Source organism: Crinia signifera, chromosome 6 (genome assembly GCF_055691185.1).
Source record: "Crinia signifera chromosome 6, ASM5569118v1, whole genome shotgun sequence".
Classification (NCBI taxonomy): domain Eukaryota; kingdom Metazoa; phylum Chordata; class Amphibia; order Anura; family Myobatrachidae; genus Crinia; species Crinia signifera.
Window position 1 is genome coordinate 104,786,326 of NC_139222.1, and position 16,871 is coordinate 104,803,196.

The following is a 16,871-nucleotide window of genomic DNA, read 5'->3' on the forward strand; positions in this document are numbered from 1 at the left end:
GTTTCTGTGCAGGTAAAATACTGACTGCTTTATTTTTACACTGCAATATAGATCTCACTTTGAAGTAAAACCCCACCCAAATCTAATTCTCTCTGCACAAGTTACATCTGCCCCACCTGCAGTGCACATGGTTTTGCCCAACTAAGAAGGATTTTGTCAGAAAGAATGAACCAAAATAAGGCCCATTGTCTTTTCAATCTCCTGTACAGTTTAAAGAAAGCAAATATGAGGTAAAACCATAGCAACCAATGAGACATTTGCTTTCTTTATACTGTATAAGAAATGTGTGTTTTTTTCTTGTCACATTTATTTGGCACAGAAAATAGAAACACAAGCACTGTTGTGTAATATATTTCCAAAATAACATTTACCTTTTAGCTTAACACACAGACAATGTTATTGGTTAATGGAGATTGTAACATCTGAGAACTTGCCGTAAGCAGTTTACATTCATTCAGTTTTCAGAGTTTGGTTTGTCATTTGTATTACCCATAATGGCCTCCTAAAGGTATCACAGCCATTGGAAACATAACAAGTGCCCTCCAGGTGTATCTCATGCTTTCGTTTTGTTTTCAATCTGCTGTTATTGTTAATGCTACAATTATAATTCAGGTTAGCAAAAAAGAGTCTGCATTTGTGTAGACATTTATCAGGTATTACATGATCTGGGGATGATCCAGGTCACAATTGGCAGCTGTGCATTCCTGAAATTATAGATCGCTGTTATATATGTTTCAGTGGCATCAGCAAGTCCTTCTGCAGTTTGGAGTTGTCATTTAAAATCCATTTGTTTCCTGTGTCTTCTGAAACTTGGAAGTATAGTGCATCCTCAAAGAAGAAGTCTTTAGAAGGATGAAAAAAACAGGGTAGTTTTAGCAGGAATCCAGTCAGATAACCCCCAATTAGTGATATCCCAAAAGTAACTCCAAAAGCTGCAGCCTGCTGCAGAGCTTGGTTCCTTGCCAACCAGGTATCCCCATTTTCTAGAACACCCAAAATAGGTTGTCCCTCTGGATCGTTGTTGTAGAAAATCTCATGTAGACTGGAGCCATATGTATCAAGAGGTCCAAGCAATATAACCACGATGCTTCCTAGAGTGCCAATTATCCCTGGCAGACCATGTAGGTTATGGATTCCACATTGGTCTTGTACCTTCACCTTCTTGGCCAAGAAAGGGCTTAGGAACTGAAAGCCTAGAGTGCAGGCTATTGAGGCCAAGCATCCTACAGCAAATGCCCCACCTGGGCTGATCAGATCTGCTGAAATTCCAATAGCCACTCCGCCTGCCAAGGATGCATTCTGAAGATGCACTAGACTTATCCGACCTCTTTTATCCATCAGGCTTGACAGAGCAAATGTTGTGATTGTGCTAGAGCTCAGGGCAAGGAATGTATTGATGATGGCTTGATTTTGAGCATTTGCAGTTTTAGCCAGTACGGAATTGAAGCTTGGCCATAAAATCCACAGACAGATGGTACCAAGAAGGGAAAGTAGATCAGAGTTTGGTGTTGTGACCTCTTTTATGTGACGCCTTTGCAGATCAGCTTTGTACAGAATTTGTGATACACCTAGTCCAAAGTAGCATGAAAAGATGTGGATGGCAACGGTACCTCCTACATCAATAATATGGAAATATTCTTTGATGAGCCAGTCGTTGACCACAAACAGAGGGATCTCCACCACAGAAAGCAGGATAAGCTGAACAGGACTGGTCCTCCCCAGAACAGCTCCAGCTGAGATGAGAGCCGTGACTGCTGCAAACTCTGCATCAAGCAAATGTTCTAGTCTTAAGTGGATCTTCCCATGGCTGTAGTGGTAGAAGAAGCCTTGCACAACCATGGACCACTGGATTGAGACATTGGCTATCAAAAAGTTCAAGGCAATTCCACCGAAGCCATAAAACTTAAGGAATGACAGCATGAGTCCCAGCCCCACAAACAGCATGAAGTTAACATCTTTAAAAAAAGGGAAGATAGTGCTCTGAGGATCTTCTCTTGGCCTTGTTGCATTGAATACAGAGTTTTTTGAGTGGTCTTCATAGCTCACAAACAGGAGGAAGATTGCTACGAACGCCCCTTGAAGAATGATCAGGAGAATGGGCAGTTGGCATCGTAGACTGGGAGAGAAAATAATTGACATTATGCAGACGACAGAACCTAAAGGACACCTCCGTCATCTGTGGCTTCTGGAGCATTTATTTCTTGTGCAGAACAGCCAGAAGACTCGTCTTGCCAGTTGGCTGGGTCCCTCAACCAATAAAGAGCCTGCTATATTGTGTGCAACGACCTTCGCTCAGTAGTAATATACATTGCTTAAATATTACCTTTTATTAGCATGTTACAGGCTGTGTTTGCATCCAGAACTTGTCATTTCATGCACTGCTGAGCAGAAGAGCCCCGGGCTGTATCCGTGTGTGGGCACAGAAACTAGCGCCTGAACATGAAACCATTTCTGGAGCAGTTTAGAACCTGGCAGGGGTTGGTGGGACTGTTTTGTTATAACATTTTGCTTTCAACATGGTCAAAAATTACCTAATTTATAGGTCCAAAAGTTTAATTTTCTGTTCTTGGAAAATACTTGATGTTTGATTTTATTTGTTTTGTTGCAACACAGTTCTACTTTACAGGTTTTTCAAGACCTGGTTTGCTTGTTTTCTATAAAGATATGTAATCGGCACATCTCTTTTGTGCAAAAGGATACAACCTTCACATATTTCTTCAACCTTCACATATTTCTTCATGTTTACAGAGATATACAAAACTCTTTATGTGCAGAGATTGGGGGCTATTTATTAACCTAAAGGTGCGTACACACGGGGTGATATATCGCTGAGCGATATATCACTCGGCTATATATCGATGAGCGATATATCGCTCCCGTTTTCATTAGTGACCAGAGATAGTCGCTGATGAAAGGGAACCTCTGCCGTGGAGCTGCAGATGGAATCAGCTGGGATCATAAGGGGGCTAAAACGATTTATCGCCGGTGCACACTCAAATAACTGGCAATATGGTCGCTCAGCTACCATATTGCCAGCGATTTTTGCCCATGTGTACACAGCTTGACATTTATTGTGCTAATATATTATCACAGTGGCATGTAAGCATCCAGTGCTAGAGATAGATAGATAGATAGATAGATAGATGGATAGATAGATACCTGTAGATAGATAGATAGATAGATAGATAGATAGATAGATAGATAGATAGATAGATAGATAGATAGATAGATAGATAGATAGTAAGACAGACACATAATTAAAGTGTCATTGAGGTTGCTTATAACTATGTAATTCCATGGAAAGGACTAAGGAATCTGTTTGTTAGAGTAAGCTTTTATGCTATCACCAATAGCAACACCATTCATGTGTAGAATGAAGAGAGAAAAGATAATTGCCCTGTCACTGTTGAAAATTCCTTGTCTTGACATCAGTAAAAATGAACAGAGGTGATTTTGCCCATAGCAACCAGATAAGATTCTGTCTATCATTTTCTAATATGCAACAGAGAAATCATAGACGGAATCTAATTTTTTGCTATGGTAAATTAACCTCTTCAAATGTTTGCCCTTTAAATGGGTACAATTACTAAGATGGGAATTCTATTGAAGATGGGATGTTGCTTATAGCAAACAATTGGATTTTACTTTTTATTTATTTAGCATCCTCTAGAACAGTGGTTCCCAACCCTGGTCCTCAAGTACCCCCAACAGTGCACGTTTTGCAGGTCTCCACACAGAATCACAGGTGAGATAATTAGCTCCACCTGTGATCTTTTCAAATGTGCCTGAATAATGAGTGCACCTGCCGGGTGACCTGGAAAACGTGCACTGTTGGGGGTACTTGAGGACCAGGGTTGGGAACCACTGCTCTAGAAGATAAGATAGAGGGCGAAATTTAATAGGGGTCGATTTATTTATTTTTTGCGGTTTTTTTTCGCAAAAACGGCCGTTTTCGGACATTTTCCGAAAATCGCATATTTTATAGGGTACGGTTTTCGCAAAAAAAAAAATCAAATTTTTTCCCCGCTATTTCGCACATTATAAAGGTGCGATTTTTAGGTAAACTAAAAATCGCATCCAGATGTTTTCCCCTTAAAAAGTATACAAATCGTCTATTTAATGGGATGCGAGTTTTAGTAAAGGTTACTAAAACTCGCAAAATAAATAGACCAGGTTCTGACTGGCGAATTTGTCAGAAACATGCACAGATCATTGAGATCTGTGCATGGTTCTAGTGTAAAAAAAGAGATAAAACAAAAAAGTGAAAAAAAAAACGGCGTGGGGACAAAATGAGTAGGGGTTCCCCCGTATTTTAAGAACCAACACCGGACCCAACCAGCCAGCAGGGCAATGCCACATCCGGGAGAGACTTTTTATACAAGTCCCCCCGGCCAAAGCATTCATCCCCCTGACCGGTCAGCATGGGCAGGGGTCCTGGGGAAGTGGGGACCGCCCAAAGAAGGGGTCCCCTCCCCTTTAGAACTTACCTGCCCATGTTGAAGCACGGGGCTGTCCTCGATGCCCCTGGGCGGTGGGCATCGAGCTGATATTTTGTGTAAAAAATAGATTAAAAACTATTGTCTTATACCGTGGAACTATGAGTCCCAGCAAGCCTCCCCCACATGCTGGGACTTGGAGAACCACGAGTCCCAGCATGCTGGCACTTGTAGTTCCACAGTAAAAGAAATTGTTAATTAAACACACTGACACCCAGTAAAAATAAAACTTTAATACATACAAAGCCCACACATGCTGATACTTACCTATCTTGAGCCCGTCGGTAGGTCCCTGGGTCCGGTCCGGGGGCTTGGGTCCGGGGTCCGGGGCTCCAGGGCTGAAGAGTCCGGGGTCCTGGATCCGAAGAAATCCATGGGGGACCTGTGGAGGGAAATCCTACTCACCCAGGTCCTCTGGAGAACATCCCGACATCTTCTCCATCTTCTTCTTCTTCTCCGTCTCCGCCGCCGGTACATGCTTGGAATGAAAGGCTCAGAGATGTTTCATCTTCAGCGCCTCTCATCCAAATGATTCTATTGGCCGCCTAGCGGCCAATCAGGAGCCGAGAAAGTCGGCTCCTGATTGACCGCAATTTATAGCGCTATTTTGCCACGAATTCGCATCTCATTAAATTTGCGAAAATCAGCCCAATAGTGCGATTTAAAAAAAATGCTATTTTGATCAATTTTTAACCCCTTCACGACATTTGACGTATATATACGTCATGGCCGGGAAGTACTTCCCGACACATGACGTATATATACGTCATGACTTTAAACTGTCACTGCGTCTCGAGACGCAGTGACAGAGGGACGATGTCTGCTGTCCCTGACAGCAGACATGTCCCTGCATGCCCAGGGGGGGCTGCGATGTCGCCCCCCCGTCGGCGATCGCTGTGATTGGCTGTTCAGTGTGAACAGCCATTCACAGCGTTTTCCTGTGTTACCAGCGAATCAGACGCTTGGTAACACAGGTGTCAATCACCGCCGGGCGTCAGGGGGCATGAGGGGGTCATCGGTGACGATGACACCTCACCCCACCCTCACCCCACCTGCCCCCAAGGCTGTGATTGGTCCGTGGGACCCACGGACCAATCACAGCCAAGGCGCGACATTTAAACTAACGGTGACTGCGCTGCAGACGCCATTCCGGTCTGGAGTAGCGTGCAGAGCGGTCACCGTGCCTATCTGCCGTGATACTGACCTGATCCTTGCTAATACTTACCTGATCCTTGCAAATATCTTACCTGATCACTGCTTGTAGCGTGCTGGACGCTTCCTGGATCTGACTTCCTGAGACTTCCTGCTGCTGCTGCAGTGTGATAGAGAGATAGAGAGAGAGAGATAGAGAGAGATAGAGAGATAGTGACAGAGAGAGCTATATTTTGTGTCTGCTACCCCCCCTTTTTGGGGGTGCAGGGGTTTTTTATATATAAATAACTGTCGCTGCTGCTGCAGTGTCATAGTGATAGATAGTGAGAGATAGTGATAGATAGTGATAGATAGTGAGAGATAGAGAGATTTGTGTCTGCTACCCCCCCTTTTTGGGGGTGCAGGTTTTTTTTTTATATATATAACTGTCAGTGCTGCTGCTGCAGTGTCATAGTGATAGATAGTGATAGATAGTGAGAGATAGAGAGATAGAGAGAGATAGTGACAGAGAGTGATAGAGAGTGTATATTTTGTGTCTGCTACCCCCCCTTTTTGGGGGTGCAGGTTTTTTTTTATACATATAACTGTCAGTGCTGCTGCTGCAGTGTGATAGATAGTGATAGATAGTGATAGATAGTGATAGATAGTGAGAGATAGAGAGAGATAGTGACAGAGAGTGATAGAGAGTGTATATTTTGTGTCTGCTACCCCCGCCTTTTGTGCTGATCACTATATCTGAGGTGATCAGCAACTTTTTGGGGGCGCAGAGGTTTTTTTTTTTTATATATACCTGTCAGTTGCTGCCAGTTGCAACAAAGGTTGTGCACCTGCTGCCCCTCACTGGTAATCAGTGTCGCATCACTGATCACCTTTTTTTTTTTTTTGTGGGTGCTGTGTGGTCTTTTTTTAATTTTTTTTTTACACACATTGTGATTTTGTGGGTGTCCTGTGGCCACTGTGCGCTGATCAGTGACGTACATCACTGATCAGCTTTTTCGGCACAGGGTTGATCTATTTTTTTTTTTTTTTTTGATCAAATTCCTGTTGCCTTTGAGCGCTGTTCAGTGACGGACGTTACTGACCAACATCTGTGCTCAATTTTTGGCGCAGGACCTTTTTTTTTGTTTTTTTAACCCCTTCAATTTTTTTTTTTTAACCCCTTCAATTTTTTTTTTTTTAACCCCTTCAATTTTTTTTTTTTTGTATAAAGTATTTTTTTTGTTCTGCACTACATACACACTACACACTACATACCCCCCGGGTTGAAATAAAGTTTGTACCCCCCCCTACACTATACACGTGTTGAAACATTTCACTACCAGTAACACAAAAATAAAAATGTCATCCCAAATGTCATCCCAAATGTCATCCCAGTCATCCAGAAGAATGTATTCAGTGGAGGAGGCATATGCCATGCTTGCTTCTGATTCTGACACAGCCAGTGAGGCAAGCGGGGAATTTGAAGGATTCGTCTTAAGCTCCTCTTCCTCCTCTGGTGATGAGGGACCCCCTCAAAGACGCCCCCGTAGAGCAGCTGAGACCCCCCCCAATAATTGATCTCATATGGACCCCACCACCAGACAATTTTGAGCCCCAGGTTCCTGAGTTTTTGGCCATGCCAGGAATCCAATTTGATTCCACAGGTCTCAGAGAAATTGACTTTTTCAAATTATTTTTCTCTGATGATTTTATAAATTTAATGGTGGACCAAACTTATTTATATGCCCAGCAGTTTATTGCTCAAAACCCCACGTCATCATTTGCTAGGTGGACCCCTGTAGATGCAGTAGAGATGATGACGTTTTGGGGTCTGGTGTTTCATATGGGCATAGTAAAAAAGCCACAAATTAGGCAATATTGGAGTACAGATGTTCTGTACAGCACCCCATTTTACCGTATGGCCATGACTCGGACTCGTTTTGAGGCAATCCATAAATTTATACATTACACCGATAATGCACAGTGCCCACCCAGAGATGATCCCACCTTTGACAGGCTATTCAAAGTCAGGCCGGTCATTGATCATTTCAGTGCCAAATTTGCAGAGCTATACATCCCTGATAAATGTATTAGCATCGACGAGTCCCTTATACATTTTAAAGGAAGGGTTAAATTCCGCCAGTACCTTCCCAGTAAGAGGGCAAGGTATGGCATAAAAATGTATAAGCTGTGTGAAAGCACCACAGGGTACACCCACAAGTTTAGGGTATATGAAGGGAAGGATTCAAGAATTGAACCGCCAGAATGCCCCCCCTCCCTCGTAGGTGTTAGTGGAAAAATTGTCTGGGATTTAATGCACCCCTTCCTGGATAAGGGTTATCACCTCTATGTGGATAACTTTTACACCAGCATCCCCCTGTTTAAGGCCCTTGGTTCAAGAGGTACAGCAGCTTGCGGTACTGTGCGTAAGAACCAAAGAGGCCTCCCAAAAACGCACATTGCCCAAGTAATGAGAAGGGGTGAAAGCAGGGGAATATGCACCGAAAATATGTTGTTGGTCAAATATAAGGACAAGAGGGATGTCCTTATACTGACAACAATTCATGGAGACAGTACCACCTCCATCCCTGTACGAGGTACCAGTACCCACACCTCAAAACCAAATTGTATCCTAGATTACAATAAGTACATGGGCGGAGTGGATCTTTCAGATCAGGTACTGAAGCCGTACAGTGCCCTGCGGAAAACAAATATCTGGTACAAGAAGCTGGCCGTGTATATCATCCAGATGGCACTGTATAACGCTTACGTGCTATTCCGTTCTACCGGCCAGAGGGGGACATTTATGCACTTTCAAGAGGAAGTCATAAAGGGCCTAATATTTGGGAACCAGCAGGCAGAGGGCCCCAGTACTTCTAGTACTGGCCCCCGTATTGTACCAGGGCAGCATTTTCCCAACGAAATCCCCTCCACTGCAAGAAAGGGCAGGACACAAAAAAGGTGCAAAGTTTGCTATAAAAAGGGAATAAGAAAGGAAACTATTTTCCACTGTGAAACTTGCCCCGACAAACCCGGCCTATGTATAAAGGAGTGTTTCAAAATATACCACACATCTATGGATTATTAGGTTCATCATTTCACCGTGCTTCGGGGGTCTTGCTAATGCCACATAGCACCCACCATTCATTCCACCAGAATCTGAGCTGCAAAATCCAAAAATCACTCCTTCCCTTCTGAGTCCTGCCATGCACCCAACTGGTATTTTTTGGTCACATGTGAGGCATTGCCGTACTCTGGAGAAATGGGGGCACAGATTTTGGGGTGCTTTGTCTCCTTCATTCCTTGTGAAAATGAAAAATTTTGAGCCAGAAGTACATTTTTGTGTAAAAAAATGTATTTTTTCATTTTCACAGCCCAGTTGTACCAAAATTGGTGAAACCCCTGGGGGTTTGAAATGTACACTATACCCCTAGATGAATTCCCTGAGGAGTGTAGTTTGCAAAATGGGGTCACTTGTGGGGGGGTTCCACTGTATTGGTAATGCAACATAGCACCCACCATTCATTCCACCAAAATCTGTGCTCCAAAATCCAAAAATCACTCCTTCCCTTCTGAGTCCTGCCATGCACCCAACTGGTATTTTTTGGTCACATGTGAGGCATTGCCGTACTCTGGAGAAATGGGGGCACAGATTTTGGGGTGCTTTGTCTCCTTCATTCCTTGTGAAAATGAAAAATTTTGAGCCAGAAGTACATTTTTGTGTAAAAAAATGTATTTTTTCATTTTCACAGCCCAGTTGTACCAAAATTGGTGAAACCCCTGGGGGTTTGAAATGTACACTATACCCCTAGATGAATTCCCTGAGGAGTGTAGTTTGCAAAATGGGGTCACTTGTGGGGGGGTTCCACTGTATTGGTAATGCAACATAGCACCCACCATTCATTCCACCAAAATCTGTGCTCCAAAATCCAAAAATCACTCCTTCCCTTCTGAGTCCTGCCATGCACCCAACTGGTATTTTTTGGTCACATGTGAGGCATTGCCGTACTCTGGAGAAATGGGGGCACAGATTTTGGGGTGCTTTGTCTCCTTCATTCCTTGTGAAAATGAAAAATTTTGAGCCAGAAGTACATTTTTGTGTAAAAAAATGTAATTTTTCATTTTCACAGCCCAGTTGTACCAAAATTGGTGAAACCCCTGGGGGTTTGAAATGTACACTATACCCCTAGATGAATTCCCTGAGGGGTGTACTTTGCAAAATGGGGTGACTTGTGGGGGGGTTCCACTGTATTGGTGCAACATAGCACCCACCATTTATTCCACCAAAATCTGTGCTGCAAAATCCAAAAATCACTCCTTCCCTTCTGAGTCCTGCCATGCGCCCAACTGGTATTTTTTGGTCACATGTGAGGCATTGCCGTACTCGGGAGAAATTGGGGCACAGATTTTGGGGTGCTTTGTCTCCTTCATTCCTTGTGAAAATGAAAAATTTTGAGCCAGAACTGCATTTTTGTGTAAAAAAATGTAATTTTTCATTTTCACTGCCCAGTTGTATCAAAATTGGTGAAACCCCTGGGGGTTTGAAATGTACACTATACCCCTAGATGAATTCCCTGAGGGGTGTACTTTGCAAAATGGGGTGACTTGTGGGGGGGTTCCACTGTATTGGTGCTTTGGGAGTCTTGCTAATGCAACATGGCACCCACCATTCATTCCACCAAAATCTGTGCTGCCAAATCCAAAAATCACTCCTTCCCTTCTGAGTCCTGCCATGCGCCCAACTGGTATTTTTTGGTCACATGTGAGGCATTGCCGTACTCGGGAGAAATTGGGGCACAGATTTTGGGGTGCTTTGTCTCCTTCATTCCTTGTAAAAATGAAAAATTTTGAGCCAGAACTGCATTTTTGTGTAAAAAAATGTAATTTTTCATTTTCACTGCCCAGTTGTATCAAAATTGGTGAAACCCCTGGGGGTTTGAAATGTACACTATACCCCTAGATGAATTCCCTGAGGGGTGTACTTTGCAAAATGGGGTGACTTGTGGGGGGGTTCCACTGTATTGGTGCTTTGGGAGTCTTGCTAATGCAACATGGCACCCACCATTCATTCCACCAAAATCTGTGCTGCCAAATCCAAAAATCACTCCTTCCCTTCTGAGTCCTGCCATGCGCCCAACTGGTATTTTTTGGTCACATGTGAGGCATTGCCGTACTCGGGAGAAATTGGGGCACAGATTTTGGGGTGCTTTGTCTCCTTCATTCCTTGTGAAAATGAAAAATTTTGAGCCAGAACTGCATTTTTGTGTAAAAAAATGTAATTTTTCATTTTCACTGCCCAGTTGTATCAAAATTGGTGAAACCCCTGGGGGTTTGAAATGTACACTATACCCCTAGATGAATTCCCTGAGGGGTGTACTTTGCAAAATGGGGTGACTTGTGGGGGGGTTCCACTGTATTGGTGCAACATAGCACCCACCATTTATTCCACCAAAATCTGTGCTGCAAAATCCAAAAATCACTCCTTCCCTTCTGAGTCCTGCCATGCGCCCAACTGGTATTTTTTTGGTCACATGTGAGGCATTGCCGTACTCGGGAGAAATTGGGGCACAGATTTTGGGGTGCTTTGTCTCCTTCATTCCTTGTGAAAATGAAAAATTTTGAGCCAGAACTGCATTTTTGTGTAAAAAAATGTAATTTTTCATTTTCACTGCCCAGTTGTACCAAAATTGGTGAAACCCCTGGGGGTTTGAAATGTACACTATACCCCTAGATGAATTCCCTGAGGGGTGTAGTTTGCAAAATGGGGTGACTTGTGGGGGGGGGTTCCACTGTATTGGTGCTTTGGGACAGTGGCGTAACTAGAAATTTTGCTCCCCCCTGCCAAAATAAATTGTGGCGCCCCCCCCCCCCCCCCCGCCCTATTTTTTTGGTAAAACAAGCAGGACTGGCTCTTGCCAATTCAGTTCCCAGTGCGACCTGTCAAAATATCCCCTCACAAACTTAAAAAAAAAACACAAAGAATTTATGAAGAACATAAAGAACCTATAGCGTGGCAATGCTTAGTAGAAAATATGCCGCACACTGTAATACCCCTTACACAAGATGCCAAACACCATAATGCCCTTTACACAACATGCCACACACCGTAATGGCCCAGTACTCCTGCTTATACATAGGATGCCTACAGTAGTGTCCATTACACAATGCCCTTAATACAATGCCCCCAGTAGTGCCTCTCACTGTTCTGAGTAGGCCCCATACTCCCATAGGTCATAAATGCGACATTCATGAACACAGTATCTCAGCACTGCCTTATTGCTTGCTTGCCAAATAATATGCAAAAAAAGCCCAAGAAAGGGGGGATTGGGTTTAGGTGCTAGTGATTTAGGGTTAGGCTGTGGAGGGAGATTTTAGGACATGCAAGGCAGGGGTTATGGTCAGGCTTAGGGGCTCGGGAGGTTCGGTTTAGACACAGCCCAGTATATTAAGATTCACACGCGGCACAACAAACCATGGGGTAAATTTACTAAGACGTGAGTTCTATTAAAGATAGAATGTTGCCCATAGCAACCAATCAGATTCTAGCTTTTATCTTGTAGAATGTGCTAAATAAATAAGTAGTAGAACCTGCTTGGTTGCTATGGGCATCATCCATAGCACGCCCATCTTAGTAAATGTACCACCATGTGTGCCCAGGTCGCGTGGGTACAACTGTAGGTGCTGGATTGCATGAATACTTTGGATAAAATCATTATTTTGGGACTATATATAAATATATCTGATATATATAGATATAGAGATGATATACTGTGTATCAGAAATCGTCAGACTCCATAACAGATCCATTCATACATATACACTTACCCCCCCCCCCCCCCAACACACACTCACATACAATCACATAAACAAATAAAATAAAGGAAAAAACAGCCCCCATGTACTGTACACACACACACAGCAAATAAATACACAAATGATTGCCACACTGACACTCCACATATACAGTATATTTGCCCCTACTAAAGCAATTACCTGTAGTGTATTCTAAAAGTGAAGAGCCTTGCAGGACTCGGAGGCTGGGCTGATGCTGGCTGGGAGGAGACGAGTCAGTGCTGCAGAAGGGAGGTCAGGGGACAGGAAGGGAAGAATTTGTATATGAGCTCTGCTCATTGGTGGCAGGTCCCGGGGGAGGGGCTGGCTCCATAATCACGGACCCAGCAGCAGCTTTGTAACTCAGGAAGCTGCGTGTGATGTGACACACTGATACTGCCAACTGTTCCAGCCCTGAACCTCTACATCTGAGGACAGGACATGCTGGGGCTGCGGGGCAGGTGTCAGACGTTCAGAGCAGCCAGGAGAGCACTCATCATTCCTCCCGGCTGCCCCCTGCCCAGCCCGCTCTGTCTGCCAGGTGCCAGCATATAGCAGTCAGCCACAGGGAGCCCAGAATAGATAGCAGCGCAGCGTGCAAGGTGGGTGGGCAGCGGGCAGGGTGGAAGGGGGAGCGCTCTCTGGCTGTCTGTGTGAGGACGCTCAGTGACCCTGTCACTGCGTCCTCACACAGCCAGAGGCGTATCCTTATTGGCTGCTGCTGCTCTCTTGCTGCTGGCTCTGGAGCGTGAATCTGCGCCCCCGGGGCACCTGCTCCCCCCCGCCATTGCGGGGGCTGCGGAGCCTTAGATACGCCACTGCTTTGGGAGTCTTGCTAATGCAACATGGCACCCACCATTCATTCCACCAAAATCTGTGCTGCCAAATCCAAAAATCACTCCTTCCCTTCTGAGTCCTGCCATGCGCCCAACTGGTATTTTTTGGTCACATGTGAGGCATTGCCGTACTCGGGAGAAATTGGGGCACAGATTTTGGGGTGCTTTGTCTCCTTCATTCCTTGTGAAAATGAAAAATTTTGAGTCAGAACTGCATTTTTGTGTAAAAAAATGTAATTTTTCATTTTCACTGCCCAGTTGTACCAAAATTGGTGAAACCCCTGGGGGTTTGAAATGTACACTATACCCCTAGATGAATTCCCTGAGGGGTGTACTTTGCAAAATGGGGTGACTTGTGGGGGGGTTCCACTGTATTGGTGCTTTGGGAGTCTTGCTAATGCAACATGGCACCCACCATTCATTCCACCAAAATCTGTGCTGCCAAATCCAAAAATCACTCCTTCCCTTCTGAGTCCTGCCATGCGCCCAACTGGTATTTTTTGGTCACATGTGAGGCATTGCCGTACTCGGGAGAAATTGGGGCACAGATTTTGGGGTGCTTTGTCTCCTTCATTCCTTGTGAAAATGAAAAATTTTGAGCCAGAACTGCATTTTTGTGTAAAAAAATGTAATTTTTCATTTTCACTGCCCAGTTGTATCAAAATTGGTGAAACCCCTGGGGGTTTGAAATGTACACTATACCCCTAGATGAATTCCCTGAGGGGTGTACTTTGCAAAATGGGGTGACTTGTGGGGGGGTTCCACTGTATTGGTGCTTTGGGAGTCTTGCTAATGCAACATGGCACCCACCATTCATTCCACCAAAATCTGTGCTGCCAAATCCAAAAATCACTCCTTCCCTTCTGAGTCCTGCCATGCGCCCAACTGGTATTTTTTGGTCACATGTGAGGCATTGCCGTACTCGGGAGAAATTGGGGCACAGATTTTGGGGTGCTTTGTCTCCTTCATTCCTTGTGAAAATGAAAAATTTTGAGCCAGAACTGCATTTTTGTGTAAAAAAATGTAATTTTTCATTTTCACTGCCCAGTTGTACCAAAATTGGTGAAACCCCTGGGGGTTTGAAATGTACACTATACCCCTAGATGAATTCCCTGAGGGGTGTACTTTGCAAAATGGGGTGACTTGTGGGGGGGTTCCACTGTATTGGTGCAACATAGCACCCACCATTTATTCCACCAAAATCTGTGCTGCAAAATCCAAAAATCACTCCTTCCCTTCTGAGTCCTGCCATGCGCCCAACTGGTATTTTTTGGTCACATGTGAGGCATTGCCGTACTCGGGAGAAATTGGGGCACAGATTTTGGGGTGCTTTGTCTCCTTCATTCCTTGTGAAAATGAAAAATTTTGAGCCAGAACTGCATGTTTGTGTAAAAAAATGTAATTTTCCATTTTCACATCCCAGTTGTACCAAAATTGGTGAAACCCCTGGGGGTTTGAAATGTACACTATACCCCTAGATGAATTCCCTGAGGGGTGTAGATTGCAAAATGGGGTGACTTGTGGGGGAGGTTCCTAACTTTTAGCACTTATGGTGCCTAGAAACCTACATGGTGCCTAAAAAAAAATCTCATAAAAAGGAGGCTCCAAAATCAAGTAGGTGCTCCTTCTATTATGAAGCCTGTGGTTTGGTCAACGTGCACACTAGGGCCACATATAGGATATTTTTGAAAACAAAAGAATTGGGGGAATCAATTTTTAGTCACATTTCTCTAGTAAAATCTACTGTATTCGTTAGAAAAATGTATTAAAATTGAAACTCTGCAAAAAAAAAGAAATTTTGAAATTTCACCTACACTTTGTTTTAATTCCTGTGAAACACCTAAAGGGTTAACAAACTTCCAAAATGCTGTTTTGAATACTGTGAGGGGTGCAGTTTTTGAAATGGCATCATTTATGGGGGTGTCTCACATACAAGTCCCTCAAAGTCACATCAGAACTGAACTGGTCCCTAAAAAAATCAGTGTTTGAAATTTTCTTGAAAATTTGAGAATTTGCTAGTCATATCTGAAGCCTCCTAGTGTCCAAAAAAATTAAAAGGAAGTTGAAATAATGATTGCTCCATAAAGTAGACATATGGTCTTTGTTAGTTATTAACTATTTTGAGTGGTATGATTATTTGTCTCACAAGCAGAAAATGTGACATTTTGCATATTGCTAAATTTTCCATTTTTTCACGATATTTTGGTATTTTTCACAAAAAAACACAGACTGTATCGACCAAAATTTACCACTAACTTGAAGTACAATGTGTCACGAGAAAACAATCTCAAAATCACTGGGATAAGTAAAAGCAAAAAAAAGTTATCCCCACTTAAGTGAGACATGTCAGATTTGAAAAAAAGGGCTCTGTCATGAAGGCACAAACTGGCTCTGTCATGAAGGGGTTAAACATGCCTAGAAATCGCCCCCTATTAAATTTCGCCCAGAATCTGATTTGGTTGTATGGGCAATATCCCATCTTCGATATGCACAGGTTTTGTGGAAAAATTAGCTCAATAAATTTGAGATAGTGCTGCCTACTACAACACAGAAGGAGGTACACCACCTCCTGGAGGCACTAGAAACAAACAAAATTTGTTGTAGCCAGGTGCAACCCCTTTAAAAAGACTTCATGTAAACCACCATGAATTAAGCAGGGGTTTGTTGGAATAAAAACATACAAACAAGTATATGTAACAATATATGCAACACAATATACAAACAAAATATCCTTGTGGACATCAAAGTGGGATCGCCAATTTTCATATATTCGAGGGTCAATACATAAGTTTATCTCACATAAACCGATGCTGCGGTGGGCTATACTTCAAGAGAAGTTTCTGCGGCAACACCGCAGGAGGCTTGGTTCTTTGATGAGTCCCCCAAATAAAGTGCAAGTGCAGGAAAGTGCGGTCCCAATAAAGTGTCCAAGTGTCCAGGTACAGTGCAAACAGATGGAGGATTGCACTGTGCAGAGTCAATCAAAGTGTGTCCTTTTTCAGGGTCAGCAACGCGTTTCGGAGACATGCAGGTCTCCTTTTTCAAGTTGGGTATGAACACACACTGATTGTTAGGCTTATTTATACCTACTTCCTTAATTTGCACACCAATGAAAGTTCCGCAATTTCGCACGGCACCTCCGTCATCACAAGGCGCCCCCCACAAAAGATGCCGGCAGGAAGTGCGAACGGGATCTAGAAGCATTTAGGTGAGTGCACATTTGTATGTTGTTTGTTCTCTAAACACTTTGATAGAGGAGCCTTGTGGCTTTGAAACGTCGGCTTAAAACTGACTGCTGTGTATTTATTTCTGAGTGCCGCTGTATCCCCATGTTGCATATCTAAGGACAGTTGCATACTGTCATCTACGGAGGGCACCATATTTGCTTTTGCATAACTTGGAGTGCCGCCACAGGGTAATTTTGTGTGGTAAAATGTGAATTTAGGCTCATTCTGTTTGGCAGAATGTGTATTTCGGGTTAATTCCTTGGGGCAGAATGTGATTTTTGGCACATTCTGTGGGGCATAATTTGTATTTTGGTTCATTCTGTGGCATAATATGTAAGAGGCGTATTGCA

General features: G+C 43.5%; 1 pseudogene; it reads right to left on the reverse strand.

Annotated features, from left to right (window-relative positions):
* Window positions 1–558: 558 nt before the first annotated feature.
* Window positions 559–2,635, reverse strand: LOC146007029 (ammonium transporter Rh type A pseudogene; annotated as a pseudogene).
* Between the last annotated feature and the right edge of the window lie 14,236 nt (window positions 2,636–16,871).